An 18,912-nucleotide genomic window follows, 5' to 3' on the forward strand; every position below is an offset into this window, starting at 1 on the left:
CATGACGAGAGACGAGAGCTGTAATGTAATGTAATGCGTAGAACACAAATTAGAAGTTAAATAAATAATGTTTAAATTAAAATCAAAAGGCATGCACTCGCGGAATAGTATAGATTTTCAGATTGTAGGCTGGTTAGGAAGTTAAATTAAAAGTTATTTATGAACACACCGGCTGTTTATGCAAAACGCGTCTGATCTACGAAAGAGAACTAACGATTATTATCTCACAGTAAATGTTAAAAAAACAAAAGAAACATACCAAGACTTAACAATACAAGCTACTAAATTTGAAGACATAATCCAGGTACAATATCTAGTTGAAAAACTCCAAAGAGAGAAGAGTGGTTTAAAAATAGCCAAAAGAAATAAGAAAGGCCAAGTAAATATAGTAGGAACAGCATATAAATATCTATTCGGAACACTGCATGAGGAAGATAAAAAGGTGATAGAACAGAAGATAGATAATCTCGCAATTCACAGTGTTCAAACGAATGAATTAAATCTGGTAATATATGCCGTAAATAACGGAATAGATATTGTTAACAAATTAAACGAAGAAAAATATAGGAATAAACAAAAAACACAGAATATATCGAAAACATAGAAATATGAATGCAATTAGCTAGACTCGGCATATTCAATCCGAAATTGTTAAAACAAGATTACCTGAAACACATTAGTTCCAAGAAAATACTAAAAATCAAAACCTCTACATGGCTAAAATCAGACACTAACGAAATCTTAATAATTTCCAACATTCCTAGGGATAGTAAAAATGTCCCTATATATAAAATAGTTCCATATCCGGATGAGCTTAACAAATATAATATTCAAGATAAAGAAGTATACATTAAGGAAACTAAACAGAAAATAACTGAAGAATTATAAAAGTAATTTTAAAGCAAATTCCGACGAAATATCTATATTCAAAAACTTTCCAAAACTTTCAAATAAACTATATTGAACCTAATTACATTTTTTAATATACTAATCACATGGAACCTTCCAAAAACAACGCTTTACCAAAATTGTCAAAACCAAGAAATCATAGCGGAAGGAAATACCATTATAAAAATGTACAATTGCTCAATCCAACTACGATCCAATCCAACGAATTTACAATATCCAATGCAATGCTGGACTTTGCACAAATCGTATATGTTAATAACAATATAACTAGAGTAGAGCCACTGTCTTATGCACAGACAAGTGAAATAATTATCGAACAAACTAAAAATAGTAATCTATTGCAAATAAGTTACATATAATAGGACTACTACGCTATGTAGCCACCAAATTTAAGAAAGCTCCGAAGAGAATCACTGTCAAATGCATAAACCCGACAATAGAAGAGAAAGAAGAAGAACCAACCTCAACTATTATACTTGACACCCCGTCACTGTACTCGAGGGTAAACGCCTGGGGACATGCTAAACACAAACGTTGGGGAGTGACATATTTATAATTTATCCATTTACGTCCAATTCACCCACCCTATCCAAAAGTAACAAGACACCGCCCACAATCCATCAATGATTCTTCCCACACTCCAAGCTGAAGTCATCAAATATAAACAATAGACCACACTGATTCATCTACGCCAGAATCACGCCATTCTCAAGAGATCGATTCCTTAGAATCACGCCATTCATGAGGACCAATCAGAGCTAAGCATAAAACCATGGAGTCTCACATTCCTAGCTCCCTCATGTAATGCAACACCGATCGCCAGCAGCAGACGCCTTTCATCAAAGCCGACGCATCCCCAAATATCGGTCCAGGCACGTACGCCATCGCCACGAAGATACAGCCGGGGAAAGCGACGCCCGTAACGATAGTCGAGAGCTCCAAAAGAAGAGATCATGGAAACTAGCCAACAGCTTAGAAGACCAGTTCCGTTTGAGACGACAAAACCAGCGGTTTAGTCAGGTAGTTTCAACTACATCCTGTAAAATTAAGATATTAAGTTCTTTGAAAATAAAATATTTTTTAAAAAACCTAATTTCGAGCTGCGGATATTTAACTGTATATATTAATTTTAGAAAAATACATCAAATATTCTTACTATACAAATATGTATAATATGAATACAGTTGAAGTTATCGAGATTGATCTCGGGATAGGTTTGGGTCTTAATCCCAAAAATCAGGGATAAATCCACGGAGTTCGGCTGAGAGTCCACATTTATGGGTGTTTCCGGTTGGGAATCGATAAATCATCCATCGTTGTTAAAAGATTACTAGTTTCTATACTAGCTGTTAGCTGTAAGTAGCTATTATATAGGCACATAGCTATGGGACAGTGATAGATACACAAAGGAGGAATATAAATTATAGAGAAAGTAGAAAGGTTCAAGAGCATCGATACCGTTTTTCAGGAAACACTTAAAAAATGCCTCTAAACTATCACATCAGATTCATTTCAAAGGGATGACCTACCTGTTTGAGGGCTGTTTGATGGAACATGGAACCAATCGTAAAACCAATCGGCCTAGATGGCTGCCCTGTGGTACTCCCGAAGAAACCTTTACTGGTGAAGAGAGGGAGTTTTTGAAGAGGACTGTTTGAGACCTGGAACAAAGATAGCTAGAAATCCATCTCAGGAGGTTGGGCGGAAACCCTAAAAGGTCAAGTTTAAGCGCTAAAAGGGAATGGTTTACAGAGTCGAATGCTTTACTAAAGTCGATGTAAATAACATCCGTCTGTGAGTTACCTTGAAAGCCTCTGATAATGAAAGAGGTAAACTCTAACAAGTTCGTGTTGGTTGATCGCCGCCTTATAAATCCATGCTGTGTTGGAGATATAAGTGACTTGCAGAGATGTTGCAAGTGCGGAGTTATAACCTCAAACATTTTGGGAATTGCGGATAACTTTGTTATACCTCTATAATTTTTTGCTTCAGACTTGCTACCTTTTTTATGGAGAGGAATTATAAACGATTCCTTCTACATCGGGGGGAAGCAAGAAGATTCAATGGACAGTGTGAATAGTTTAAGCAAGTGTCCACATAGAGCCTCGGCGCAGTACCTGAGTACACAGCCAGGAGCTCCGTCAGGACCCGATGAAAACACTGGCTCACTAGTCGAAGATCATGAAGCAGTAATCTTTTATTTAGCAAGGGACTGAAAATGCCGTTCGACCTCGGTAAACCTTGTAGGTACGGCTGACCAGAGTAGCTTTCCTGAGAATTGGTAGCTTGAAAAAATTGTGCAAAAAAATCGGCGATTGCCTGATCATTATTTGCCGACGTATTAAGAATTGATAGCGAGGGTGGGTGTGCGGACGTTCTACATTTACTGTTTAAGAAGTAAAAAGTTTGACCGAGCTATTACATAACGAGAGTGAGAAGTAGGAGAACCAACTTCTTGAAATTTTTTATAAAGTCTTGATTTTAAGTTTCTTAGGCTGGATAAATCTGTGGTATTTCAAGAGGTTTTCCAGATCTAATCGGACAAGAAAGCGGGACACAAGAATCAAACGAGGGGGAACGTTGTGAGTTGCTGCGGAGACCGCAACTCTACATTTATACCCGATACTTAGTCAGTATGACTCTCCTCCGGCAGACGCCGCTAATATTAAACGACACGACAAAGAGTGCGTGCGAGAGCGACAGAAAATCAGTCAGAGTGTGACGTCGGGCGCTGCGTAGCCACTGCCAATTGACTTGCTCCTTTTGGCTATAAAAATGATCTGATCTGATCCAGATTCAGCTAGATATGGTCATTATCTATGAATCTGCGCTTTTAGTCTTCTCGAATCTAGCTCTTATAGTCTCTGAGATCTAGGCGCTAATGTTTTACGCTAAGCAAAGCCGGCTATGCTACGTGTGTGTTAGAGAGAGACAGGGCGAGAAAAAATGAAATTGTTTTCTTGATGCTGGCTATAATAATGATACGATCGAATATTCAGATTCTTTAGTCTAAAAGATATGGTCATTCTCTACGATTCTGCGTTTTTGATTTTCTTGTATCTTTTAAATTGTGGGTGCCACAGATTTTCGTTCTCTGTGGGGGCGAAATGGGCGGGGCGAAGTTTTGAAATATTTTTGTAGCAGTAACATATCACAGAAGTCTGGATCCAAAACATCGTTGCTCTAGCTTTAATAGTCTTTGAGCACTAGGCGCTAATAGGGACGGACAGACGGACAGACAGACAGGGATCAAGCGACTCGGCTATTGATGATGATCAAGAATATATGTACTTTATCGGGTCGGAAACGATTCCTTCTGGACGTTACACACATCCACTTTTACCACAAATCTACTCATTTTGAGTATCGGGTATACAAATGTGCCAAGAGCATTGTAAAAAATGTTTTTGCCTTTTATGACATCAGTGCACAAGTACAAAGCGGACCAATCAAAATCCCTAATGAGGTTATTAAGCTTCGTAAAATAGGCTTTACGAAAGCAGCGGAAACGTTCAGGTAGCCTACTCGACCGATCCAATACAGTTGGTCCTATATCTAGCGACACTTTGAAAGTAGGATGGTAGGCGTCTTCAGGTATAGTAAGCGGAAGGGCTCGGGTTAACAACACTTAGGTCGGATCCGATACAAAGCACAGATGAAGCAATCGACCCAAGGAATTTTTCACATGGTTGACTTGAGACAGGGACAGGTCAAGCAAGCCGTCAACAAAGTCATGTCGTGACATGCACACTAGGTTATTAGACTCGATTACCGACGACCTAACAGTTCCTGCCAAGTTGAAGTCACCAAGAACTATCTAACGGTCTTTATCTGATAGCGAGAAAGAACCAGTGGTTGATTCGGACTGCTCATAAATTTAGATTTCCGAAGAAGGTGGAATATACGAGCAAGTAGTGAATATAGCGAAAGCGGGAAGAATCAGTTTTACACACAAGAATTCCAGTTCCTGTTGAACTTGGACTGTGAAGAGTTCTGACGTGAAGGTAGAGTCCACTGCAATCAGAACCCCTCCTGCACGTCGAGACGAACGGTCCTTTCTAAAAGTTGTGTAGCGACCTGCCAAAAGCTCGGAACTAAGAATGTCCGGCTTTAACCAGGTTTCAGTAAACACAATAACGTGGGATGCAAATACAATACTATCCCGAAAAAGAATGCTGAGCTTACTACGTAAGCCTCTGACATTCTGATAAGTTACTAAAAGAGAAGTTAGTTTTTTGGAAAGGTGGAAGCAGGACGGGAAGATGAGGAAGAGGAAGTTGAGGTTGAGGGTGGCGCACTGGAATGATTTTTAAGAGTTATGGGGGGCCTATTCTTCTTCTTAGCCTTAAACTTCTTCACCACCAAATGCTCCGGCAAAAATTTTGCGGAGCAAATGGTGTCAAATTGGGTTGGGGAGATGCTTATCTTAGACGAGGCTATCTCCCTGGCATAAGAGAAGTTAAATTTCTTAACCTTTAAGCCCACGGCTTTTATTTTGCTTTGAATAAAAGCAGCTACATCATTAGATGTGAGGTCAGGGGCCAGCCGTGAAACAAAAACTTGTCGTTTTGGTGGGACTCCCACCAGTGGTTTAGGCACCACAGGCCTAGTACCTGTGGTGGCAATATCCGGAGGTCTAGAACTTCTGATCACTGGTGGGATCGGAATAGACGGGACAGCTAGCGAGCTTGCGGACACCACGGACACGTACGTTACAGACTTACTTGGCTTCACGTTCACCGGAGCGATGAATTCGGCTACCGAATCTGCATCGCCAGCAGCTGTCGTTGCCTTTGGAGTGGCAAACGAGATCAACTGCTGCACACTTGGAGTGGTCGGAGTCAGTTTTTCGGCCGTCTGCCTCATAAATATGACCATGTCAGTCTCAACCGCACGGCATGCCTCACAACTGTAGTGCAAGCCATTACGTTTTGATATGGCATCGCCCACGAGGCCCGTAAACGCGGGCGTGCACTACGCTATCGAAGAGTCAGCAGGGGATACTCTGCTGGTCATGGGTGATCTCTTTCCGACAAGATTTTTTGGCACATACCACAGAAAACTGCATAATACAAAATTTGGACAAAATTAAAATCAAATAATATTTTAAAACCAGTGTGCCAGACAAACGCTAATAGGAGGAGAACATTTGCAGCAGCAGCTAATAAGAGAGAGAGAGAGAGCTACTGAACAGAAAGTTACGAGAGCGAGAGAGAAAGAATAGTTATTGAAGTTGAGGTAAATAAAACAACAAAAGCTACAAGACGAGAGACGAGAGCTGTAATGTAATGTAATGCGTACAACACAAATTAGAAGTTAAATAAATAATGTTTAAATTAAAATCAAAAGGCATGCACTCGCGGAATAGTATAGATTTTCAGATTGTAGGCTGGTTAGGAAGTTAAATTAAAAGTTATTTATGAACACACCGGCTGTTTATGCAAAACGCGTCTGATCTACGAAAGAGAACTAACGATTATTATCTCACAGTAAATGTTAAAAAAACAAAAGAAACATACCAAGACTTAACAATACAAGCTACTAAATTTGAAGACATAATCCAGGTACAATATCTAGTTGAAAAACTCCAAAGAGAGAAGAGTGGTTTAAAAATAGCCAAAAGAAATAAGAAAGGCCAAGTAAATATAGTAGGAACAGCATATAAATATCTATTCGGAACACTGCATGAGGAAGATAAAAAGGTGATAGAACAGAAGATAGATAATCTCGCAATTCACAGTGTTCAAACGAATGAATTAAATCTGGTAATATATGCCGTAAATAACGGAATAGATATTGTTAACAAATTAAACGAAGAAAAATATAGGAATAAACAAATAGATTTTCTGATATTCAACTTACAACATTTCACAGAATATATCGAAGACATAGAAATATGAATGCAATTAGCTAGACTCGGCATGTTCAATCCGAAATTGTTAAAACAAGATTACCTGAAACACATTAGTTCCAAGAAAATACTAAAAATCAAAACTTCTACATGGCTAAAATCAGACACTAACGAAATCTTAATAATTTCCAACATTCCTAGGGATAGTAAAAATGTCCCTATATATAAAATAGTTCCATATCCGGATGAGCTAAACAAATATTATATTCAAGATAAAGAAGTATACATTAAGGAAACTAAACAGAAAATAACTGAAGAATTATAAAAGTAATTTTAAAGCAAATTCCCACGAAGTGTCCATATTCAAAAACTTTCCAAAACTTTCAAATAAACTATATTGAACCTAATTACATTTTTTAATATACTAATCACATGGAACCTTCCAAAAACAACGCTTTACCAAAATTGTCAAAACCAAGAAATCATAGCGGAAGGAAATACCATTATAAAAATGTACAATTGCTCAATCCAACTACGATCCAATCCAACGAATTTACAATATCCAATGCAATGCTGGACTTTGCACAAATCGTATATGTTAATAACAATATAACTAGAGTAGAGCCACTGTCTTATGCACAGACAAGAGAAATAATTATCGAACAAACTTAAAATAGTAATCTATTGCAAATAAGTTACATATAATAGAACTACTACGCTATGTAGCCACCAAATTTAAGAAAACTCCGAAGAGAATAACTGTCAAATACATAAACCCGAAAATAGAAGAGAAAGAAGAAGAACCAACCTCAACTCTTATACTTGACACCCCGTCACTGTACTCGAGGGTAAACGCCTGGGGACAGGCTAAGCACAAACGTTGGGGGAGTGACATATCTATAATTTATCCATTTACGTCCAATTCACCCACCCTATCCAAAAGTAACAAGACACCGCCCACAATCCATCAATGATTCTTCCCACACTCCAAGCTGAAGTCATCAAATATAAACAATAGACCACATTGATTCATCTACGCCAGAATCACGCCATTCTCAAGAGATCGATTCCTTAGAATCACGCCATTCATGAGGACCAATCAGAGCTAAGCATAAAACCATGGAGTCTCACATTCCTAGCTCCCTCATGTAATGCAACACCGATCGCCAGCAGCAGACGCCTTTCATCAAAGCCGACGCATCCCCAAATATCGGTCCAGGCACGTACGCCATCGCCACGAAGATACAGCCGGGGAAAGCGACGCCCGTAACGATAGTCGAGAGCTCCAAAAGAAGAGATCATGGAAACTAGCCAACAGCTTAGAAGACCAGTTCCGTTTGAGACGACAAAACCAGCGGTTTAGTCAGGTAGTTTCAACTACATCCTGTAAAATTAAGATATTAAGTTCTTTGAAAATAAAATATTTTTTAAACAACCTAATTTCGAGCTGCGGATATTTAACTGTTTATATTAATTTTAGAAAAATACATCAAATATTCTTACTATACAAATATGTATAATATGAATACAGTTGAAGTTATCGAGATTGATCTCGGGATAGGTTTGGGTCTTAATCTCAAAAATCAGGGATAAATCCACGGAGTTCGGCTGAGAGTCCACATTTATGGGTGTTTCCGGTTGGGAATCGATAAATCATCCATCGTTGTTAAAAGATTACTAGTTTCTATACTAGCTGTTAGCTGTAAGTAGCTATTATATAGGCACATAGCTATGGGACAGTGATAGATACACAAAGGAGGAATATAAATTATAGAGAAAGTAGAAAGGTTCAAGAGCATCGATACCGTTTTTCAGGAAACACTTAAAAAATGCCTCTAAACTATCACATCAGATTCATTTCAAAGGGATGACCTACCTGTTTGAGGGCTGTTTGATGGAACATGGAACCAATCGTAAAACCAATCGGCCTAGATGGCTGCCCTGTGGTACTCCCGAAGAAACCTTTACTGGTGAAGAGAGGGAGTTTTTGAAGAGGACTGTTTGAGACCTGGAGCAAAGATAGCTAGAAATCCATCTCAGGAGGTTGGGCGGAAACCCTAAAAGGTCAAGTTTAAGCGCTAAAAGGGAATGGTTTACAGAGTCGAATGCTTTACTAAAGTCGGTGTAAATAACATCCGTCTGTGAGTTACCTTGAAAGCCTCTGATAATGAAAGAGGTAAACTCTAACAAGTTCGTGGTGGTTGATCGCCGCCTTATAAATCCATGCTAAGTTGGAGATATAAGTGACTTGCAGAGATGTTGCAAGTGCGGAGTTATAACCTCAAACATTTTGGGAATTGCGGATATCTTTGTTATACCTCTATAATTTTTTGCTTCAGACTTGCTACCTTTTTTATGGAGAGGAATTATAAACGATTCCTTCTAGATCGGGGGGAAGCAAGAAGATTCAATGGACAGTGTGAATAGTTTAAGCAAGTGTCCACATAGAGCCTCGGCGCAGTACCTGAGTACACAGCCAGGAGCTCCGTCAGGACCCGATGAAAACACTGGCTCACTAGTCGAAGATCATGAAGCAGTAATCTTTTATTAAGCAAGGGACTGAAAAGCCGTTCGACCTAGGTAAACCGTGTAGGTACGGCTGACCAGAGTAGCTTTCCTGAGAATTGGTAGCTTGAAAAAATTGTGCAAAAAAATCGGCGATTGCCTGATCATTATTTGCCGACGTATTAAGAATTGATAGCGAGGGTGGGTGTGCGGACGTTCTAAGCTTACTGTTTAAGAAGTAGAAAGTTTGACCGAGCTATTGCATAACGAGAGTGAGAAGTAGGAGAACCAACTTCTTGATATTTTTTATAAAGTCTTTATTTTACGTTTGTTAGGCTGGATAACTCTTTGGTATTTCAAGGGGGTTTTCCAGATCTAATCGGATAAGAAAGCGGGACACAAGAATCAAAAAATGTGTCAAGAGCATTGTAAAAATTGTTTTGCCTTTGATGACATCAGTACACAAGTACAAAGCGGACCAATCAATGACCAGGAATGATTTGTAAGAGTTATGGGGGGCCTATTCTGCTTCTTAGCTTTAAAGTTCTTCAAATGCTCCGGCCAAAATTCTGCGGAGCAAATGGTGTCAAATTTGGTTGGGGAGATGCTTATCTTAAACGAGGCTATCTCCCTGGCATAAGAGAAGTTAAATTTCTTAACCTTTAAGCCCACGGCTTTTATTTTGCTTTGAATAAAAGCAGCTACATCATTAGATGTGAGGTCAGGGGCCAGCCGTGAAACAAAAACTTGTCGTTTTGGTGGGACTCCCACCAGTGGTTTAGGCACCACAGGCCTAGTACCTGTGGTGGCAATATCCGGAGGTCAAGAACTTCTGATCACTGGTGCGATCGGAATAAACGGGACAGCTAGCGAGCTTGCGCACACCACGGACACGTACGCTACAGATGTACTTGGCTGCACGTTCTCCGGAGCGATGAATTCGGCTACCGAATCTGCATCGCCAGCAGCTGTCGTTGCCTTTGGAGTGGCAAATGAGATCGGTCAGTTTTTCGGCCGCGAACGGCTGAGTGACGGTTGGCACTTGCAGATCCCGCGGAGTGACCCTTTTACGCCTCGGAGACTCATTCAGCAGTTGCAGACTGCCAAATTGAGACTCCATGGCTAGGAGCCGATCTTACTGCTTTTTAAAGCCAACGGTCAGCTCCTTAAAGCCCTTCCGCGTCTGCCTCATAAATATGACCATGTCAGTCTTAACCGCACGGCATGCCTCACAACTGTAGTGCAAGCCATTACGTTTTGATATGGAATCGCCCACGAGGCCCGTTAACCCAGCGCATTTTGCGTGCACTACGCTATCGAAGAGTCAGCAGGGGATACTCTGCTGATCATGGGTGATCTCATTCCGACAAGATTTTTTGGCACATACCACAGAAAACTGCATAATAAGAAATTTGGACAAAATTAAAATCAAATAATATTTTAAAACCAGTGTGCCAGACAAACGCTAATAGGAGGAAAACAGTTGCAGCAGCAGCTAATAAGAGAGAGAGAGAGCTACTGAACAGAAAGTTACGAGAGCGAGAGAGAAAGAATAGTTATTGAAGTTGAGGTAAATAAAACAACAAAAGCTACAAGACGAGAGACGAGAGCTGTAATGTAATGCGTACAACACAAATTAGAAGTTAAATAAATAATGTTTAAATTAAAATCAAAAGGCATGCACTCGCGGAATAGTATAGATTTTCAGATGCTAGGCTGGTTAGGAAGTTAAATTAAAGGTTATTTATGAACACACCGGCTGTTTATGCAAAACGCGTCTGATCTACGAAAGAGAACTAACGATTATTATCTCACAGTAAATGTTAAAAAAACCAAAGAAACATACCAAGACTTAATAGTACAAGCTACAAAATTTGAAGACATAATCCAGGTACAATATCTAGTTGAAAAACTCCAAAGAGAAAAGAGTGGTTTAAAAATAGCCAAAAGAAATAAGAAAGGACAAGTAAATATAGTAGGAACAGCATATAAATATCTATTCGGAACACTGCATGAGGAAGATAAAAAGGTGATAGAACAGATGATAGATAATCTCGCAATTCACAGTGTTCAAACGAATTAATTAAATCTGGTAATATATGCCGTAAATAACGGAATAGATATTGTTAACAAATTAAACGAAGAAAAATATAGGAATAAACAAATAGAAATTCTGATATTCAACTTACAACATTTCACAGAATATTTCGAGGACATAGAAATATGAATGCAATTAGCTAGACTCGGCATGTTCAATCCGAAATTGTTAAAACAAGATTACCTGAAACACATTAGTTCCAAGAAAATACTAAAAATCAAAACTTCTACATGGCTAAAATCAGACACTAACGAAATCTTAATAATTTCCAACATTCCTAGGGATAGTAAAAATGTCCCTATATATAAAATAGTTCCATATCCGGATGAGCTAAACAAATATTATATTCAAGATAAAGAAGTATACATTAAGGAAACTAAACAGAAAATAACTGAAGAATTATAAAAGTAATTTTAAAGCAAATTCCCACGAAGTGTCCATATTCAAAAACTTTCCAAAACTTTCAAATAAACTATATTGAACCTAATTACATTTTTTAATATACTAATCACATGGAACCTTCCAAAAACAACGCTTTACCAAAATTGTCAAAACCAAGAAATCATAGCGGAAGGAAATACCATTATAAAAATGTACAATTGCTCAATCCAACTACGATCCAATCCAACGAATTTACAATATCCAATGCAATGCTGGACTTTGCACAAATCGTATATGTTAATAACAATATAACTAGAGTAGAGCCACTGTCTTATGCACAGACAAGTGAAATAATTATCGAACAAACTAAAAATAGTAATCTATTGCAAATAAGTTACATATAATAGGACTACTACGCTATGTAGCCACCAAATTTAAGAAAACTCCGAAGAGAATCACTGTCAAATGCATAAACCCGACAATAGAAGAGAAAGAAGAAGAACCAACCTCAACTATTATACTTGACACCCCGTCACTGTACTCGAGGGTAAACGCCTGGGGACAGGCTAAGCACAAACGTTGGGGAGTGACATATCTATAATTTATCCATTTACGTCCAATTCACCCACCCTATCCAAAAGTAACAAGACACCGCCCACAATCCATCAATGATTCTTCCCACACTCCAAGCTGAAGTCATCAAATATAAACAATAGACCACATTGATTCATCTACGCCAGAATCACGCCATTCTCAAGAGATCGATTCCTTAGAATCACGCCATTCATGAGGACCAATCAGAGCTAAGCATAAAACCATGGAGTCTCACATTCCTAGCTCCCTCATGTAATGCAACACCGATCGCCAGCAGCAGACGCCTTTCATCAAAGCCGACGCATTCCCAAATATCGGTCCAGGCACGTACGCCATCGCCACGAAGATACAGCCGGGGAAAGCGACGCCCGTAACGATAGTCGAGAGCTCCAAAAGAAGAGATCATGGAAACTAGCCAACAGCTTAGAAGACCAGTTCCGTTTGAGACGACAAAACCAGCGGTTTAGTCAGGTAGTTTCAACTACATCCTGTAAAATTAAGATATTAAGTTCTTTGAAAATAAAATATTTTTTAAAAAACCTAATTTCGAGCTGCGGATATTTAACTGTATATATTAATTTTAGAAAAATACATCAAATATTCTTACTATACAAATATGTATAATATGAATACAGTTGAAGTTATCGAGATTGATCTCGGGATAGGTTTGGGTCTTAATCCCAAAAATCAGGGATAAATCCACGGAGTTCGGCTGAGAGTCCACATTTATGGGTGTTTCCGGTTGGAATCGATAAATCATCCATCGTTGTTAAAAGATTACTAGTTTCTATACTAGCTGTTAGATGTAAGTAGCTATTATATAGGCACATAGCTATGGGACAGTGATAGATACACAAAGGAGGAATATAAATTATAGAGAAAGTAGAAAGGTTCAAGAGCATCGATACCGTTTTTCAGGAAACACTTAAAAAATGCCTCTAAACTATCACATCAGATTCATTTCAAAGGGATGACCTACCTGTTTGAGGGCTGTTTGATGGAACATGGAACCAATCGTAAAACCAATCGGCCTAGATGGCTGCCCTGTGGTACTCCCGAAGAAACCTTTACTGGTGAAGAGAGGGAGTTTTTAAAGAGGACTGTTTGAGACCTGGAACAAAGATAGCTAGAAATCCATCTCAGGAGGTTGGGCGGAAACCCTAAAAGGTCAAGTTTAAGCGCTAAAAGGGAATGGTTTACAGAGTCGAATGCTTTACTAAAGTCGGTGTAAATAACATCCGTCTGTGAGTTACCTTGAAAGCCTCTGATAATGAAAGAGGTAAACTCTAACAAGTTCGTGGTGGTTGATCGCCGCCTTATAAATCCATGCTAAGTTGGAGATATAAGTGACTTGCAGAGATGTTGCAAGTGCGGAGTTATAACCTCAAACATTTTGGGAATTGCGGATATCTTTGTTATACCTCTATAATTTTTTGCTTCAGACTTGCTACCTTTTTTATGGAGAGGAATTATAAACGATTCCTTCTAGATCGGGGGGAAGCAAGAAGATTCAATGGACAGTGTGAATAGTTTAAGCAAGTGTCCACATAGAGCCTCGGCGCAGTACCTGAGTACACAGCCAGGAGCTCCGTCAGGACCCGATGAAAACACTGGCTCACTAGTCGAAGATTATGAAGCAGCAATCTTTTATTAAGCAAGGGACTGAAAATGCCGTTCGACCTCGGTAAACCGTGTAGGTACGGCTGACCAGAGTAGCTTTCCTGAGAATTGGTAGCTTGAAAAAATTGTGCAAAAAAATCGGCGATTGCCTGATCATTATTTGCCGACGTATTAAGAATTGATAGCGAGGGTGGGTGTGCGGACGTTCTAAGCTTACTGTTTAAGAAGTAGAAAGTTTGACCGAGCTATTGCATAACGAGAGTGAGAAGTAGGAGAACCAAATTCTTGATATTTTTTATAAAGTCTTTATTTTACGTTTGTTAGGCTGGATAACTCTTTGGTATTTCAAGGGGGTTTTCCAGATCTAATCGGACAAGAAAGCGGGACACAAGAATCAAAAAATGTGTCAAGAGCATTGTAAAAACTGTTTTGCCTTTTATGACATCAGTACACAAGTACAAAGCGGACCAATCAATGACCAGGAATGATTTGTAAGAGTTATGGGGGGCCTATTCTGCTTCTTAGCTTTAAAGTTCTTCAAATGCTCCGGACAAAATTCTGCGGAGCAAATGGTGTCAAATTTGGTTGGGGAGATGCTTATCTTAAACGAGGCTATCTCCCTGGCATAAGAGAAGTTAAATTTCTTAACCTTTAAGCCCACGGCTTTTATTTTGCTTTGAATAAAAGCAGCTACATCATTAGATGTGAGGTCAGGGGCCAGCCGTGAAACAAAAACTTGTCGTTTTGGTGGGACTCCCACCAGTGGTTTAGGCACCACAGGCCTAGTACCTGTGGTGGCAATATCCGGAGGTCAAGAACTTCTGATCACTGGTGCGATCGGAATAAACGGGACAGCTAGCGAGCTTGCGCACACCACGGACACGTACGCTACAGATGTACTTGGCTGCACGTTCTCCGGAGCGATGAATTCGGCTACCGAATCTGCATCGCCAGCAGCTGTCGTTGCCTTTGGAGTGGCAAATGAGATCGGTCAGTTTTTCGGCCGCGAACGGCTGAGTGACGGTTGGCACTTGCAGATCCCGCGGAGTGACCCTTTTACGCCTCGGAGACTCATTCAGCAGTTGCAGACTGCCAAATTGAGACTCCATGGCTAGGAGCCGATCTTACTGCTTTTTAAAGCCAACGGTCAGCTCCTTAAAGCCCTTCCGCGTCTGCCTCATAAATATGACCATGTCAGTCTTAACCGCACGGCATGCCTCACAACTGTAGTGCAAGCCATTACGTTTTGATATGGAATCGCCCACGAGGCCCGTTAACCCAGCGCATTTTGCGTGCACTACGCTATCGAAGAGTCAGCAGGGGATACTCTGCTGATCATGGGTGATCTCATTCCGACAAGATTTTTTGGCACATACCACAGAAAACTGCATAATAAGAAATTTGGACAAAATTAAAATCAAATAATATTTTAAAACCAGTGTGCCAGACAAACGCTAATAGGAGGAAAACAGTTGCAGCAGCAGCTAATAAGAGAGAGAGAGAGAGCTACTGAACAGAAAGTTACGAGAGCGAGAGAGAAAGAATAGTTATTGAAGTTGAGGTAAATAAAACAACAAAAGCTACAAGACGAGAGACGAGAGCTGTAATGTAATGCGTACAACACAAATTAGAAGTTAAATAAATAATGTTTAAATTAAAATCAAAAGGCATGCACTCGCGGAATAGTATAGATTTTCAGATTGTAGGCTGGTTAGGAAGTTAAATTAAAGGTTATTTATGAACACACCGGCTGTTTATGCAAAACGCGTCTGATCTACGAAAGAGAACTAACGATTATTATCTCACAGTAAATGTTAAAAAAACCAAAGAAACATACCAAGACTTAATAGTACAAGCTACAAAATTTGAAGACATAATCCAGGTACAATATCTAGTTGAAAAACTCCAAAGAGAAAAGAGTGGTTTAAAAATAGCCAAAAGAAATAAGAAAGGACAAGTAAATATAGTAGGAACAGCATATAAATATCTATTCGGAACACTGCATGAGGAAGATAAAAAGGTGATAGAACAGATGATAGATAATCTCGCAATTCACAGTGTTCAAACGAATTAATTAAATCTGGTAATATATGCCGTAAATAACGGAATAGATATTGTTAACAAATTAAACGAAGAAAAATATAGGAATAAACAAATAGAAATTCTGATATTCAACTTACAACATTTCACAGAATATTTCGAGGACATAGAAATATGAATGCAATTAGCTAGACTCGGCATGTTCAATCCGAAATTGTTAAAACAAGATTACCTGAAACACATTAGTTCCAAGAAAATACTAAAAATCAAAACTTCTACATGGCTAAAATCAGACACTAACGAAATCTTAATAATTTCCAACATTCCTAGGGATAGTAAAAATGTCCCTATATATAAAATAGTTCCATATCCGGATGAGCTAAACAAATATTATATTCAAGATAAAGAAGTATACATTAAGGAAACTAAACAGAAAATAACTGAAGAATTATAAAAGTAATTTTAAAGCAAATTCCCACGAAGTGTCCATATTCAAAAACTTTCCAAAACTTTCAAATAAACTATATTGAACCTAATTACATTTTTTAATATACTAATCACATGGAACCTTCCAAAAACAACGCTTTACCAAAATTGTCAAAACCAAGAAATCATAGCGGAAGGAAATACCATTATAAAAATGTACAATTGCTCAATCCAACTACGATCCAATCCAACGAATTTACAATATCCAATACAATGCTGGACTTTGCACAAATCGTTTATGTTAATAACAATATAACTAGAGTAGAGCCACTGTCTTATGCACAGACAAGTGAAATAATTATCGAACAAACTAAAAATAGTAATCTATTGCAAATAAGTTACATATAATAGGACTACTACGCTATGTAGCCACCAAATTTAAGAAAACTCCGAAGAGAATCACTGTCAAATGCATAAACCCGACAATAGAAGAGAAAGAAGAAGAACCAACCTCAACTATTATACTTGACACCCTGTCTCTGTACTCGAGGGTAAACGCCTGGGGACATACTAAACACAAACGTTGGGGGAGTGACATATTTATAATTTATCCATTTACGTCCAATTCACCCACCCTATCCAAAAGTAACAAGACACCGCCCACAATCCATCAATGATTCTTCCCACACTCCAAGCTGAAGTCATCAAATATAAACAATAGACCACATTGATTCATCTACGCCAGAATCACGCCATTCTCAAGAGATCGATTCCTTAGAATCACGCCATTCATGAGGACCAATCAGAGCTAAGTATAAAACCATGGAGTCTCACATTCCTAGCTGCCTCATGTAATACAACACCGATCGCCAGCATCATCAAAGCCGACGCATCCCCAAATATCGGTCCAGGCACGTACGCCATCGCCACGAAGATACAGCCGGGGAAAGCGACGCCCGTAACGACAGTCGAGAGCTCCAAAAGAAGAGCTCATGGAAACTAGCCAACAGCTTAGAAGATCAGTTCCGTTTGAGACGAAAAAACCAGCGGTTTAGTCAGGTAGTTTCAACTAAATCCTGTAAAATTAAGATATTAAGTTCTTTGAAAATAAAATCTTTTTTAAAAAACCTAATTTCGAGCTGCGGATATTTAACTGCATATATTAATTTTAGAAAAATACATCAAATATTCTTACTATACAAATATGTATAATATGAATACAGTTGAAGTTATCGAGATTGATCTCGGGATAGGTTTGGGTCTTAATCCCAAAAATCAGGGATAAATCTACGGAGTTCGGCTGAGAGTCCACATTTATGGGTGTTTCCGGTTGGGAATCGATAAATCATCCATCGTTGTTAAAAGATTACTAGTTTCTATACTAGCTGTTAGCTGTAAGTAGCTATTATATAGGCACATAGCTATGGGACAGTGTTAGATACACAAAGGAGGAATATAAATTATAGAGAAAGTAGAAAGGTTCAAAAGCATCGAGACCGTTTTTCAGGAAACACTTAAAAAATGCTTCTAAACTATCACATCAGATTCATTTCAAAGGGATGACCTACCTGTTTGAGGGCCGTTTGATGGAACATGGAACCAATCGTAAAACCAGGTCCATTGTCAGTAAGAGGGAGGAGAAAGAATATGAATGAGCGAAGGATCAATATCGATTTGAGAGGATTTTACATGAGTGAGAAAGAGGATTGAGATTGAAGTTAGTTTAAATTATCACCGATAGGGGGCGCCACCAAGTAGTAAGGATAAGGGACGTTCAAATTTTACACTGGATTACCAAATTCGCAACATGCTGTTGCAACATGTGCTTCTGCATGTGCAACTTGGCCCCTTCTTTCTAGGCCCCTACTCTTCACAGTCTTTATTAATGACTTGCCTTCGGTATTAACATACTCTCGAGTACTCTTGAATGCGGATGATGTTAAACTCTGTGTTCAGTATAAGGACATTTCATTCTCGCTTGCAATCCGATCTTAATAACTTTCAGTTACGGTGTTGAGCAAACTTGTTACACCTTAATGCCTCGAAATACAAAGTAATGAAATTTCATTGGTTTAGATAAGGTGTGAGAATGCCATCTTACTCTACTAGATTGCTTTTAGTAAACCTCCCATCCTTAGCTAACCGTAGAAAAATGTTTGGTGTGATTGTCCCTTGTCTGTTGTCCCTTCTACTTTGTAGATCGAATTATTCCTTGCATGAACCGTTTAGGGTCTTATGCTCGGATTGTAATTCCCTCTATTAAATTACTAAAGGGTTAGGTTAGGTTGACCCGGACGGCCCTCAGCGGAGCTAAGCTGTTTTGAATACTTCAGAAGGCAAAGGTGTTGCTTCTCACAAACTGTTTCACCTAATAGACTCGACAGCGATGACTGTAAAACGTTTATAAAAACAAACCTTCATAATACCTACTCTAGTGCTCAGACAGGCCCTATGGAAGGTGTGACCACAAGACGAGGTAAGTAGCTGA

The sequence above is a fragment of the Drosophila miranda genome, chromosome XR (assembly GCF_003369915.1).
Source record: "Drosophila miranda strain MSH22 chromosome XR, D.miranda_PacBio2.1, whole genome shotgun sequence".
Classification (NCBI taxonomy): domain Eukaryota; kingdom Metazoa; phylum Arthropoda; class Insecta; order Diptera; family Drosophilidae; genus Drosophila; species Drosophila miranda.